Source organism: Camelus ferus, chromosome 9 (assembly GCF_009834535.1).
Source record: "Camelus ferus isolate YT-003-E chromosome 9, BCGSAC_Cfer_1.0, whole genome shotgun sequence".
Classification (NCBI taxonomy): domain Eukaryota; kingdom Metazoa; phylum Chordata; class Mammalia; order Artiodactyla; family Camelidae; genus Camelus; species Camelus ferus.
In genome coordinates this window covers 47334072-47347602 of record NC_045704.1, presented here as the reverse complement: position 1 = coordinate 47347602, position 13531 = coordinate 47334072, and the positions used below count along the sequence as shown (strand labels likewise).

Sequence of the window (13531 nt, the reverse complement as noted above, 5' to 3'; positions counted from 1 at the left end):
AACTCTAGGACCTCTATGGAAGCTTATTCAGACTTACAGGTCAGTTCTGGTAACCATCCTCTGCTTAGTCAACCAAGGAGATGAATTCTTTTCAGCTGTTACCAATGTCACCGGCACAAGAAATGCCTGTTGAAACAAAGACAGCTCAGCAATCCCAACACAGCCTTTGCTATTAACTATAAAAATATTCTGGTGCCATACTCCTTGACCAGTACTGGATGAGCCACAATAAACTGGACATGGCTCTGCTGAAAACCTGGCCACTCCGCCCACTGCAAGCCTGCCTAGCTTATGAGCCTGTGAATACTCTCAGTGTGTGGAAAGAGCTCAGCTGCACTTTCTCACCTTGCTTCTGTGATTTTGGCTCGTAGCCAGGACTTCATATGCTAATAGACTAGGCCTAGATCTTTGAGGCCAGTACACAAATATAGACACAAATGTTTTCTCTAAAGCTGCCTATAGTACCAGGGTAGATAAATTTGAAGAGATTTCTAGATTCAGCTACTACTGTGACTAATAGAACTCTCTCTTCTGTTGGTTTTTGCACATGTGCTTCAAGAAGAAAAGACATATCCCCTCTTATTTTCAAAGATCACTCCTATTTTCTGTTCTAGGATAAGTAACAATGCTTTTAAGGGAAAATCTCGCCTTGTTACAAATATACCCAGCTAGTGTTAGGGACCAAACAATCAATTTCTTCTCTTCTTTGCAGTCTCCACTATGATAGGTACATGTAGAGACAGTGTTGTTTGGTTCACCAAATCCCTAATCTCAACATCCTTTACCCGTCTCCAGTAAAAGGGCTGGAAGAACCAAATACTTGCTTTTCTAGCCTTTCATTAGTTCTGACTATTTATATCTATGTGGAAATATGCTGGAGAAAAGTGTGTGTCGATTAAAAGAAGCTTTGTGTAAAATCTCAGACTAAAACCCCCTCCTTTTCTAGTTTAATAGTAGTCTCTGAAGCTATATTTGAAGATAGCATTATTAACAAATCTATTCCTGTTGAGCTTTAAAGACCATTAACTACTTGGTCCCATGGCACTTCACCATATTTTACCAAATCTCCTACCATTCTTTGCACCTGCAATTCCACACTTCATTACAAATAACAAAGTATTTTTTCTAGCTTTACTGAGGTATAACTGACAGATAAAAATGTATATATTTAAGTGTACATGATGATTTGATATAAATGTACACTGTGAAATAATTACCATAACCAAATTAATTAACACATCCATCACCTCACATATTTTTTTATTGTGGTGAGACTGCTTAACATCTACTCTCTTGCATATTTCAAGTATACAATATAGTATTATTAACTATAGTAACCCTGCTATACATTAGATCCCCAGAACTTATTTATCTTCTAAGTAAAAGTTTGTACCCCTTGACCAACATTTCCCCATTTCTGCCACTCTTCAGTCCCTGGCAATCACCATTTTATTCTTTATTCTTTGTTTCAATGAGTTCAACTTTTTTTTTTTTTTTTGTAGATTCCACATATAAGTCAGACAAAAAGTATCTATCTTTCTCTGACTTGCTTATTTCACTTAATATCTTTCATGTTGTAACAAGGAGAATTTCCTTTTGTATGGCTGAATAATATTCGTGTGTATGTGTGTTTTCTTTATTCATTCATCTTGCCAAAAGACACAAGTTGTTCCCGTATATTGGCTATCGTGAATAATACTGCAATGAAATAGGAGTGTAGATATCTTTAAAAGATACTGATTTTGTTGCCTTTGGAGATATATATATACACATACAGAAGTGGGATTGTGGGATTGCCGGATCATATGTAAGTTCTATTTTTAATTTTTTGAGGAACCTCCATACTGTTTTCCATATGTCTGTATGAATTTACATTCCCATCAACAGAGTACAAGTGTTCCCTTTTCTCCACATCCTTATCAATATTTCTGTCTTTCTTTTTGGTAACAGTCATTCTAACAGGCTGTGAGGTGATATCTCATTGTGATTTTGATTTGTATTTCCTTGATAATTAGTGATGTCGAGCACTTTTTCTTGTAACTATTGCCCACTTGTATGTCTCCTTTGGAAAATTCTTTAGGCTCTTTGCTCATTATTTAATCAGGTTATTTGTTTGCTATTGAGTTGTATGAGTTCCTTATATATTTTAGATATTAACCCCTTATCAGACATATGCAAATATTTTCTCCAAATTTGTAGGTTGCCTTTTCCTTTTGTTAATTAGTTCCTTGGCTGTGAAGAAGCTTTTTAGTTTGATGTAGTCCCATTTGTTTATTTCTGCGTTTGTTGCCTATGCTTTTGGTGTTACTTGGTGTTATCAAAAAAACTGTCAACACCGGTGTCAAGGAGCCTTTTCCCTGTTTTAGATTTTCAAGACTTATGTTTAAGTCTTTAATCCATTTCCAGTTAATTTCTGTGTATGGTGTAAGACAAGGGCCCAATTTCATCCTTTTGCATGGGGATATCTCATTTTCCTAACACCATTTATTAGAGAGACTGTGCTTTCCTCTTGTGTATTCTTAGCATCATTATCAGAAATTAGTTAACTGTATACGTGTGGGTTTATTTCTGGATTCTCTATTCTGTCCCATTGATTCATGTGTCTGTTTTTAAGCCAGTAGCATACCTTAAAAATTACCACAGCTTTGTAAAATAATTTAAAATCAGGAAGTGTGATGACTCCAGCCTTGTACTTGAGTCTCAAGATTTCTTTGGCTATTTGGAATCTTCTGTGGTTCCATACAAACTTTAGGACTGTTTTTTATACTTCTATGAAAAATGTCATTGGAATTCTGATAGGGATTGCACTGACACTGTAGATTCAATGGGTAGTATGGACATCCTAACAAGATTAATTCTTCCAATCCATGTACATAGTTATTTTTTCTTTTATTTGTGGTGTCTTCAATTTCATTTATCAATGGCTTATAATTTTCACTGTACAGGTCTTTCTCCTCCTTAAATTTATTCCTAAGTGTTTTATTCTTTTTGACGCTATTTTACAAGGGATTGTTTTCTTATTCATTTTTTAGACAGCTTATTGTTAGTGTATAGAAACACAACTAATTTTTGTATGCTGATCTTCTATCCTGCAACATTACTGACTTTGTTTATTAGCTTTAACAGATTTTTGTTGGAGTATTTAGGGTCTTCTATTTCTAAGATCATTTAATCCACAGAGACAATTTTACTTCCTCTTTTACAATTTGGATGACTTATTTATTCCTCTAACCTAATTGCCCTGGCTAGGACTTCCACTACTACATTGATTAGAAGAAGCAAGAGTGGCATCCTTACCTTGTTCCTGATATTACAGGGAAACTCTCAGCTTTTCACTTTGGGGTATAGTGTTGTAGATGGCCTTTATTATGTTGAAGTACATTCCTTCTACAGTTAATTTTTTGAGTTTTTATCATGAAAGAATGCTGAGTTTTTAAAAATGTTTTTTTCTGCATCTACTGAGATGATCATATGACTTTTCTTCTTCATTCTGTTAAGTGCTGTATCACATTTATTGGTTTGTGTATGTGGAAGCATCCTTGCATTCCAAAGATAAATCCCATTTGATCAAGGTGTATGATTATTTTAATGGGCTTTTGAATTTGGTCTGCCAGTATTTTGTTGAGGATTTCTGCACCTATTTTCATCAGGGATACAGGCTTTTAATTTTCTTTTCTTGTGGTGTCCTTGTTTGGCTTTAGTATTAGAGTAAAACTGGCTTCATAAAATCAGTTTGGAAGTGTTCCCTCCTCTTCAATTTTTTTAGAGTTTGAGAAGGATTGCCATTAGTCCTTTAAAATGTTTGGTAGAATTCACTAGTGAAGCCATCTGGTCCTGGGCTTTTCTTTTTTGGGAATGTTTTTGATTACTAATTCAATCTCCTTATTAGTAATCAGTCTGTTTACATTTTCTATTTCTTCAAGTTTTAGTCTTGGAAGGTTGTAGGTTTCTAGAAATTTATCCTTTTCTTCGAGGTTATCCAGTTTGTTGACTTATCATTGTTCTTAGTGGTTTCTTATGATACTTTGCATTTATGTAGTATCATTTTAATGTCTCCTTTTTCATTTCTAACTTCATTTATTTGAGCTTTCTTTTTTCTTAGTCTAGCTAGAGGTTTGTCTATTTTATCTTTTAAAAATCAATTCTTAGTTTCATTGATACTTTCTGTTGTTTTTCTATTCTTTATTTCATTTATTTCTGCTCTGATCTCTGTTATCTCCTTCCTTCTGCTAACTTTGGGATCAGCTGTTTTTTTCCTTTCTCTAGTTCCTTTAGGTGTAAAGTTGAAGTTTTTTCTGAGAGATTTCTTTTTTTTTCATGTAGGTATTTATTGCTATAAATCTGCCTCTTTGAACTGGCTTGCTGTATCCCATTAGCTTTAGTATGTTGTATTTCTATTTTCATTTGTTTCAAGATATTTTAATTTCCATTTTGATTTCTTCTTTCACTCACTGATTGTTTATTTTTTTAACTTTTTTTTTTTAAATTTTTTATTGATTTATAATCATTTTACAATGTTGTGTCAAATTCCAGTGTTCAGCACAACTTTTCAGTCATTCATGGACATACACACACTCATTGTCACATTTTTTTCTCTGTGAGTTATCATAACATTTTGTGTATATTTCCCTGTGCTATACAGTATAATCTTGTTTATTTATTCTACAATTTTGAAATCCCAGTCTATTCCTTCTCACCCTCCACCCCCCTGGTAACCACAAGTCTGTATTCTCTGTCTGTGAGTCTAGTTCTGTCCCGTATTTACGCTTTGTTTTTGTTTTTTAGATTCCACATATAAGCGATCTCATATGGTATTTTTCTATCTCTTTCTGGCTTACTTCACTTAGAATGACATTCTCCAGGAGCATCCATGTTGCTGCAAATGGCATTATGTTGTCGGTTTTTATGGCTGAGTAGTATTCCATTGTATAAATATACCACTTCTTCTTTATCCAGTCACCTGTTGATGGACATTTAGGCTGTTTCCATGTTTTGGCTATTGTAAATAGTGCTGCTAGGAACATTGGGGTGCAGGTGTCATCCTGAAGTAGATTTCCTTCTGGATACAAGCCCAGGAGTGGGATTCCTGGGTCATATGGTAAGTCTATCCCTAGTCTTTTGAGGAATCTCCACACTGTTTTCCATAGTGGCTGCACCAAACTGCATTCCCACCAGCAGTGTAGGAGGGTTCCCCTTTCTCCACAGCCTCTCCAGCATTTGTCATTTGTGGATTTTTGAATGACGGCCATACTGACTGGTGTGAGGTGATATACCTCATTGTAGTTTTGATTTGCATTTCTCTGATAATTAGTGATATTGAGCATTTTTTCATGTGCTTTTTGATCATTTGTATGTCTTCCTTGGAGAATTGCTTGTTTAGGTCTTCTGCCCATTTTTGGATTGGGTTGTTTATTTTTTTCTTATTGAGTCATATGAGCTGCTTATATATTCTGGAGATCAAGCCTTTGTCGGTTTCACTTGCAAAAATTTTCTCCCATTCCGTAGGTTTTCTTCTTGTTTTACTTCTGGTTTCCTTTGCTGTGCAGAAGCTTGTAAGTTTCATTAGGTCCCATTTGTTTATTCTTGCTTTTATTTCTTCTAGGAGAAAATTTTTGAAATGTATGTCAGATAATGTTTTGCCTATGTTTTCCTCTAGGAGGTTTATTGTATCTTGTCTTATGTTTAAGTCTTTAATCCATTTTGAGTTGATTTTTGTATATGGTGTAAGGGAGTGTTCTAGCTTCATTGTTTTACATGCTGCTGTCCAGTTTTCCCAACACCATTTGCTTAAGAGACTGTCTTTATTCCATTGTATATTCTTGCCTCCTTTGTCAAAGATGAGTTGACCAAAAGTTTGTGGGTTCATTTCTGGGCTCTCTATTCTATTCCATTGGTCCATATGTCTGTTTTTGTACCAATACCATGCTGTCTTGATGACTGTAGCTCTATAGTATTGTCTGAAGTCTGGGAGAGTTATTCCTCCAGCCTCTTTCTTTCTCTTCAGTAATGCTTTGGCAATTCTAGGTCTTTGATGGTTCCATATAAATTTTATTATGATTTGTTCTAGTTCTGTGAAATATGTCCTGGGTAATTGAATAGGGATTGCATTAAATCTGTAGATTGCCTTGGGCAGTTTGACCATTTTAACAATATTGATTCTTCCAATCCAAGAGCATGGAATATCTTTCCATTTTTTTAAAGTCTTCTTTAATTTCCTTCATCAATGGTTTATACTTTTCTGTGTATAATTCTTTCACATCCTTGGTTAGATTTATTCCTAGATATTTTATTACTTTGGGTGCTATTTTAAAGGGGATTGTTTCTTTACTTTCTTTTTCTGTTGACTTATCGTTAGGGTAAAGAAATGCAACTGATTTTTGAACGTTAATTTTGTAACCTGCTACCTTGCTGAATTCTTCAATCAGCTCTAGTAGCTTTTGTGTGGACCTTTTAGGGTTTTCTATATATAGTAACATGTCATCAGCATATAATGACACTTTTACCTCTTCTTTTCCAATTTGGATCCCTTTTATTTCTTTCTCTTGCCTGACTGCTGTGGCTAGGACTTCCAGGACTATGTTGAATAGGAGTGGTGATAGTGGGCATCCTTGTCTTGTCCCAGATTTTAGTGGGAAGCTTTTGAGTTTTTCACCGTTGAGTACTATGCTGGCTGTAGGTTTGTCATATATAGCTTTTATTATGTTGAGATATGTTCCCTCTATACCCACTTTGGCGAGAGTTTTTATCATAAATGGGTGTTGAATTTTATCAAATGCTTTTTCTGCATCGATTGAGATGATCATGTGGTTTTTGTCCTTTCTCTTGTTGATGTGATGTATTACACTGATTGATTTGCGTATGTTGAACCAGCCTTGTGTCCCTGGGATGAACCCCACTTGGTCATGATGTATAATCTTTTTTATGTGTTGTTGGATTCTATTTGCTAAAATTTTGGTGAGGATTTTGGCGTCTATGTTCATCAGTGATATTGGCCTATAATTCTCTTTTTTTGTAGTGTCTTTGCCTGGTTTTGGTATCAGGGTGATGGTGGCTTCAAAGAATGAGTTTGGGAGTATTCCCTCCTTTTCAATCATCTGGAAGAGTCTGAGAAGGACTGGTATGTGTTCTTCTTTGTATGTTTGGTAGAATTCCCCGGTGAAGCCGTCCGGTCCTGGACTTTTATTTGTAGGGAGGTTTTTAATTGCTATTTCTATTTCCTTTCTAGTGATCGGATTGTTCAAGTGTTCAGATTCTTCTTGATTCAGTTTTGGAGGACAGTATGTTTCCAGAAACTTGTCCATCTCCTCTAGGTTATCCAGTTTGGTTCCATATAGTTTTTCATAATATTCTCGTATGATATTCTGTATTTCTATTTTGTTTGTTGTAATTTCTCCATTTTCCTTTCTTATTTTGCTACTCACTGATTGTTTAGAAGAGTGTTGTTTATTTCCACATGTTTATAAATTTTCCAGCTTTCCTCCTGTTATTCATTTCTAGTTTCATACTATTGTGGGCAAAAAAGATACTTGGTATGATTTCAATCTTCTTAAATTTGTTAAGGTTTGTTTTGTAATCTAATAATCTTCCTAAATTTGTTAAGATTTGTTTTGTGGAAGAAATTAGTGGCCAACGGGATGTCTCTTGGCACTGAGCTGTGTTGTCTTGAGAGTTAGGTGATACAGATAAAGGGAAACTGTTCTTACTCTCTTCAGTGCAACTATTCTTGGATTTTTTGTTCTAACAGTGTGCTGGAACTTTCCCTGTGGATTCCTGGATTCTCACAAAGGTACTCTCATTTGGGTATTGTCAAAATTGATCACTTGTTGGGGGATGACAGTATAAAACTTTTATTGTGCCATATAGCTGACTAATGACAAGAAATTCTATAGTAAACCAAGGAGAATTATATATGCCTAGTAAGGGAGTTCCCTTTCCAAAATGAATTAAGATTTTTTGATTCTGGGTCTTTGTCCACTAGAAATTTGAAACAGAACTAGAAGAAATAAGGGTAAGGTAAATATCAAAATGAATTAGAATAAGAATAGTGACAAGTGGATTAGATAGATATAATAGTCCCAAGCAATAAATACAGAAGACCAATTTACAGTTAAAAATAGTGGCTTGAACATAGAAACTTACACTTCTCCCTTTGAAAACTCCACTAAAATGACAGTAGAATGATCGAAAAGGAATAAACCCACAGGCCAAAGATAACAGGAAAGGAGAAAACAACATAAAAATTTTAGAAGCCAGGAAGCAGATGGATAAGGCAAAACATACTCAACAAATGTCTGAAGGCAAAACCATAGGCCAGGAGGGGGAAGCAGTACAGAAACAAGTCAATTAATACAATGGAGACTCATAAAGACACATAAACCATAGGTCCTAAATACGTCTGAATGTAGGGGTATAGCTAAGGCAGGAAACAGTGAGTACTGGGTAAAAGTCTATATTAGAAGGAGGTAGACCTACATATAGCCTTTGCCAATCATATAGGTGAGCAAATTGTCTCTCCTTTGTCCATGGAGAAGACTAGAGATTTACTCTTTGAAGAAGCACAACCAGTGAGACTTTGAACTGGAAAACCAGATTGGAATGAAGACTGATCTTCAATTTGAAAACAGGAGAATTATTTCAACTCTGTGTATTAAATGGTGACAATACTAGCTTATTTCCCAAAGTTGGCTCCAGGAATGCAATAAGCCAAGCTCATACTCTTAAGAGAGGAGCTTAGAAAAATCCTCTCTGAAAAAAAAATAAGATAAAATGTTTAGAAATACTGACATATGGAGGTCCAAAATAAAATGACCAGTTATTTTGTCTAACACTGACACCAACAGATAACAATCTACATTCATGCAGAGAGCTTTCAATGATCTTTTTAGTACCTCATACTCAAATATGAATTGAAAGTTAAGGACCAGTTATTTGAACAATAGTATTCTCTTGATACACTGGAAAGCTATGTGCAGAAGGCCTGGCAGAAAGCAACAGTTGGATGGATGAAAGAAACAAGTGACAATTTTAGCTCAGGGGAGAGTTTGGAGTTTGAGCTCAGCTAGTTGAATTGCTTGCTAGAAAAAATGAACAGTATATAGATGAAGCTATCTATAGTCTCCACAAGGGTAAAATAAAAAATTACTAAATATGTGAAGAAACAGAAAAATGTGGCCCATATTTAAGAAAATAGTCAACAATAACCAATCCTAAAATAACCTAGATGTTAGAATTTGAAAACAAGGTTTTTTTTAAACAGCTAATATAAATATGTTCAAGGAATTAAAAGAAAAGTGTGGTCAAAATGAACAATTGGAGAATTTCAGTAGAAAAATACATACTTTCAAAAAAAAGAACCAAATAAAAATTATAGAAATAAAACATGTAATGTCTGAAATGAAAAACTTACTGGATGGGAATGACAGTAGGTTAGACATAGTAGGTGAGCCAAATAAAGGAAACAGTGAACATGAAGACAGATCAATAGAAAATATTAAATCTGAAGATGAGAAAGAAAAGATATTGAATAAATAGAACAAAGACTCAGTGACCTGTGGGACCATATTTAAATGAGTTGTTATATCTAATTGCATTCTCAGAGAGAATAGAGAAAATTGGGCAGAAAAAAATATTTGTGGAAATAATGGCCAAATTTTTCCAAAGCTGATGAAAAAACATAAACTTACAGATCCAAGAAGATCAATGAATCCCAATTAATATAAAAACAAAGGAAACCACAGTTAGGCACATTCTTATTACTTGGCTGAAAACATAGATAAAGAGAAAAGCAGCCAGTGGGAAAAAGTCCCATTACAAATAAGGGAAAAGTGATACAAATGACAACTGACTTCTCATTAGAAACAGTGGAGAGCAGGAGAGAATGGGACAACATCTTTAAAGTGCTGGGGGAGTGGGAACTGTCAAATTCAGATTCTATATCCAAAAAAGTTACCTTAAAATTGAAAGCAAAATAAATACGTTTTAGAAAGACAAAAATTGAGAGAACCTGTTATCAGCAGAGCTGTATTACAAGAAATTCCAAAGGAAATTTTTCAGACTGAGGAAACTTGGAAGGAAACTTAGATATATAACAAGAAATAGTAAATATTTGGGTAAATATAAAGGAGTATATTTTTTTCTTTTCTTAATCTTTAACAGACTATGACTATTTGATTGAAATACAGTAACACTGAATTATGAGTAAATGTATACAAATGTACTATATATGAAAATAGTATCACAAAGTAAATGATCATGAATGGAAACAGGCTGCACCAATGCTCTAATATTTTTTAAACAACAACTTCATTGAGGTATAATTCAGATTATATTCACCCATTTTACCCACTTAAAGCATACAATTCAGTGGCTTTAATTATAGTGGCAAATACATTTTACATAATAGGGATGCTTAATATTGAATGTAAAGCTGTTTTCATTGCCATGATGTGAACAGGTGCTCCAATTCATCTCCCCAAATCTTTCCCCAAATTGGCCTGGGAAACCTGGATTACTTATTGGATAAAATTTATGCCTAAAAATTAATTCTACTCAATCCAGTTTCTTAAATCTAAATTCAAAAATTCAGGAATTTAGAATTGTAAGAATGTTATCATGAAAACATAGTAAGGGACAGAATGATTGACATTCCTATAATAAAGACCTATACATAAGAATAAATATATGTAAAAAATTTCCCAAACAAAATGGAATTTTTGAAATGACAATTGTTTGAATTTTATCACCAACCTGAAAGACCACTACTTGCTGAGAACATTGTAAATAGGAACTAAATGGATACAGATTATATTTCCTATAGAAGCTAATACTCTACTAGATGGTAAACTGGCAATTAAACAAGAGTTGTGGATGGTGCACTAAAGGTGCTCAAATAAACTATTTATCAAATAAATTTTTATTTAGAAGGAGACAACACTGCATAGAGCAGTGTTTCTCAAATGTCAGAAATATATAAACCTTTCCTTTAAAAATGAAATCTCACAGAATCTCAATGCTATATTACTTAAGTATGTACAAACATAAACACATAAATTAGGTAATATAATGCATTTCTTAAGTGCCTATAACTATAAGGTAAAACAAATTTACAAATTAAAAATAGTGAAAACCAATAATATATAAAGATAATTGAATGATAAACTATTTTGTTTTACTAAAACTAAATTGCTAATGCTGGATTTAATATAAGGTGATGTCCCTATCAAATTGCCCAGGACATATTTCACAGAACTAGAACAAATCATAATAAAATTTATATGGAACCACAAAAGACCTAGAAATGCCAAAGCATTACTGAAGAAAAAGAAAGAGGCTGGAGGAATAACCTTCCCAGATTTCAGATAATACTATAGAGCTACAATAATCAAAACAGCATGGTATTGGTACAAAAACAGACATATGGACCAATGGAACAGAATAGAGAGCCCAGGAATGAACCCACAAACTTTTGGTCAACTAATCTTCAACAAACGAGGCAAGAACATAAAATGGAATAAATACAGTCTCTTCAGCAAATGGTGTTGGGAAAACTGGACAGCAGCATGTAAAACAATGAAGCTAGAACAGTCCCTTACACCATACACAAAAATAAACTCAAAATGGATCAACGACTTAAACATAAGACAAGATACACTAAACCTCGTAGAAGAAAACATAGGCAAAACGTTATCTCACATACATCTCAAAAATGTTCTCCTAGGGCAGTCAACCCAAGAATAAAAGCAAGAATAAACAAATGGGACCTAATTAAACTTACAAGCTTCTGCAAAGCAAAGGAAACCATAAGTAAAACAAAACGACAACCTACAGAATGGGAGAAAATTTTTGCAAAAGATGAAACCGACAGGCTTGATCTCCGGAATATATAAGCAGCTCATACAACTTAATAAGAAAAAAACAAACAACCCAATCCAAAAATGGGTAGAAGACCTAAACAAGGAATTCTCCAAGGAAGAAATACAAATGACCAATAGGCACATGAAAAAATGTTCAATATCACTAATTATCAGAGAAATGCAAATCAAAACTACAATGAGGTATCACCTCATACCTGTCAGAATGGCCATCATTTAAAAGTCCACAAATGACAAATGCTGGACAGGAGAAAAGGGAACCCTCCTACACTGCTGGTGGGAATGCAGTTTGGTGTAGCCACTGTGGAAAACAGTATGGAGATTCCTCAAAAGACTAGGAATAGACTTACCACATGACCCAGGAATCCCGCTCCTGGGCATATATCCAGAAGGAACCCTACTTCAAAAAGACATCTGCACCCCAGTGTTCATAGCAGCACTATTTACAATAGCCAAAACATGGAAACAGCCTAAATGCCCACTGACAGATGACTGGATAAAGAAGATGTGGCATATTTATACAATGGAATACTATTCAGCCATAAAAATGACAACATAACGCCATTTGCAGCAACATGGATGTTTCTGGAGAATGTCATTCTAAGTGAAGTAAGCCAGAAAGAGAAAGAAAATACCATATGTGGAATCTAATAAAAAAAAAAAAGAACATAAATACAAAACAGAAACAGACTCATAGAGATAGAATACAAACTTGTGGTTGCCAGGGAGGAGAGGGTGGGAAGGGACAGACTGGGAGCTCAAAATTTGTAGATACTGACAGGCATATGTAGAATAGATAAACAAGATTATACTGTATAGTACAGGGAAACATATACAAGATTTTGTGGTAGCTCACAGTGAAAAAGAATGTGACAATGAATATATGTATGTTCGTGTATAATTGAAAAATTGTGCTCTATTCTGGAAATTGACACAACATTGTAAACTATAACTCAAAAAAAAAAAAGACATAATTGTATCAGAAAAACAAATAATACAAGGTGATGTTTCTTCAGGTCTGATTCTATAATGTATTTCTGTATTTTAAAATTTTAACATTTCTAATACGGACATTGCCTCTTTACAGAAGTATGCTGTATAGTATGTCCTTAATGTTCACTAAGCTGTGTACTAAGATTTCTGTACTTTAATACGTAAGTTAAAAAAAAATAATGATATGCAAGTTAAACCTTAGTTTTTTTGTTTTTTTTTTTTTAACAATTTAAAGGCTTTGCTTGACAGTACACTGTGATCAGATTTATACTTAATCAACACCTGGTCATAATCTTTGAGTGCCTATTTTAATAAGGTGTCATAGTTAATGTTGCAAGGCTATATTTTACTTGAAGATATGTTTAAATATTCTTGTCATTTAAGTCTGAACTAAATAATCTGATTAACAGGATTTGGAACAGGGTTTTAAACACCATAGAATTATTTTAAGGAGGTACATTAAAAAGATACAGTCTGTGTGATACAACGGCAGTTTCAAATTCAATATAGAACCAACTGCTGCAATGTATGTCTTTAGAGTTCATGGCATCTGTACTTCCATGCTGTTATGAATCAATCATCTTTGAGCCAGTATGACTCCTTCATTTTTAGATTATACCATGACATTTTTTTCTGCATTCACTAGCCAGAATGTGAGAGAAAACACA

At 34.1% G+C, this 13531-nt stretch overlaps 1 protein-coding gene across 1 annotated transcript in view; it reads right to left on the bottom strand.

Annotated features, from left to right (window-relative positions):
• PMFBP1 (polyamine modulated factor 1 binding protein 1) overlaps positions 1–1144 on the bottom strand; it is a 243370-nt gene extending 242226 nt beyond the window's left edge. Inside the window, exon 1 of the mRNA XM_014558373.2 lies at positions 38–1144. The gene's annotated coding sequence lies outside the window, so the exon portion shown is untranslated. The remainder of the gene's footprint in view (positions 1–37) is intronic.
• Positions 1145–13531: the final 12387 nt, after the last annotated feature.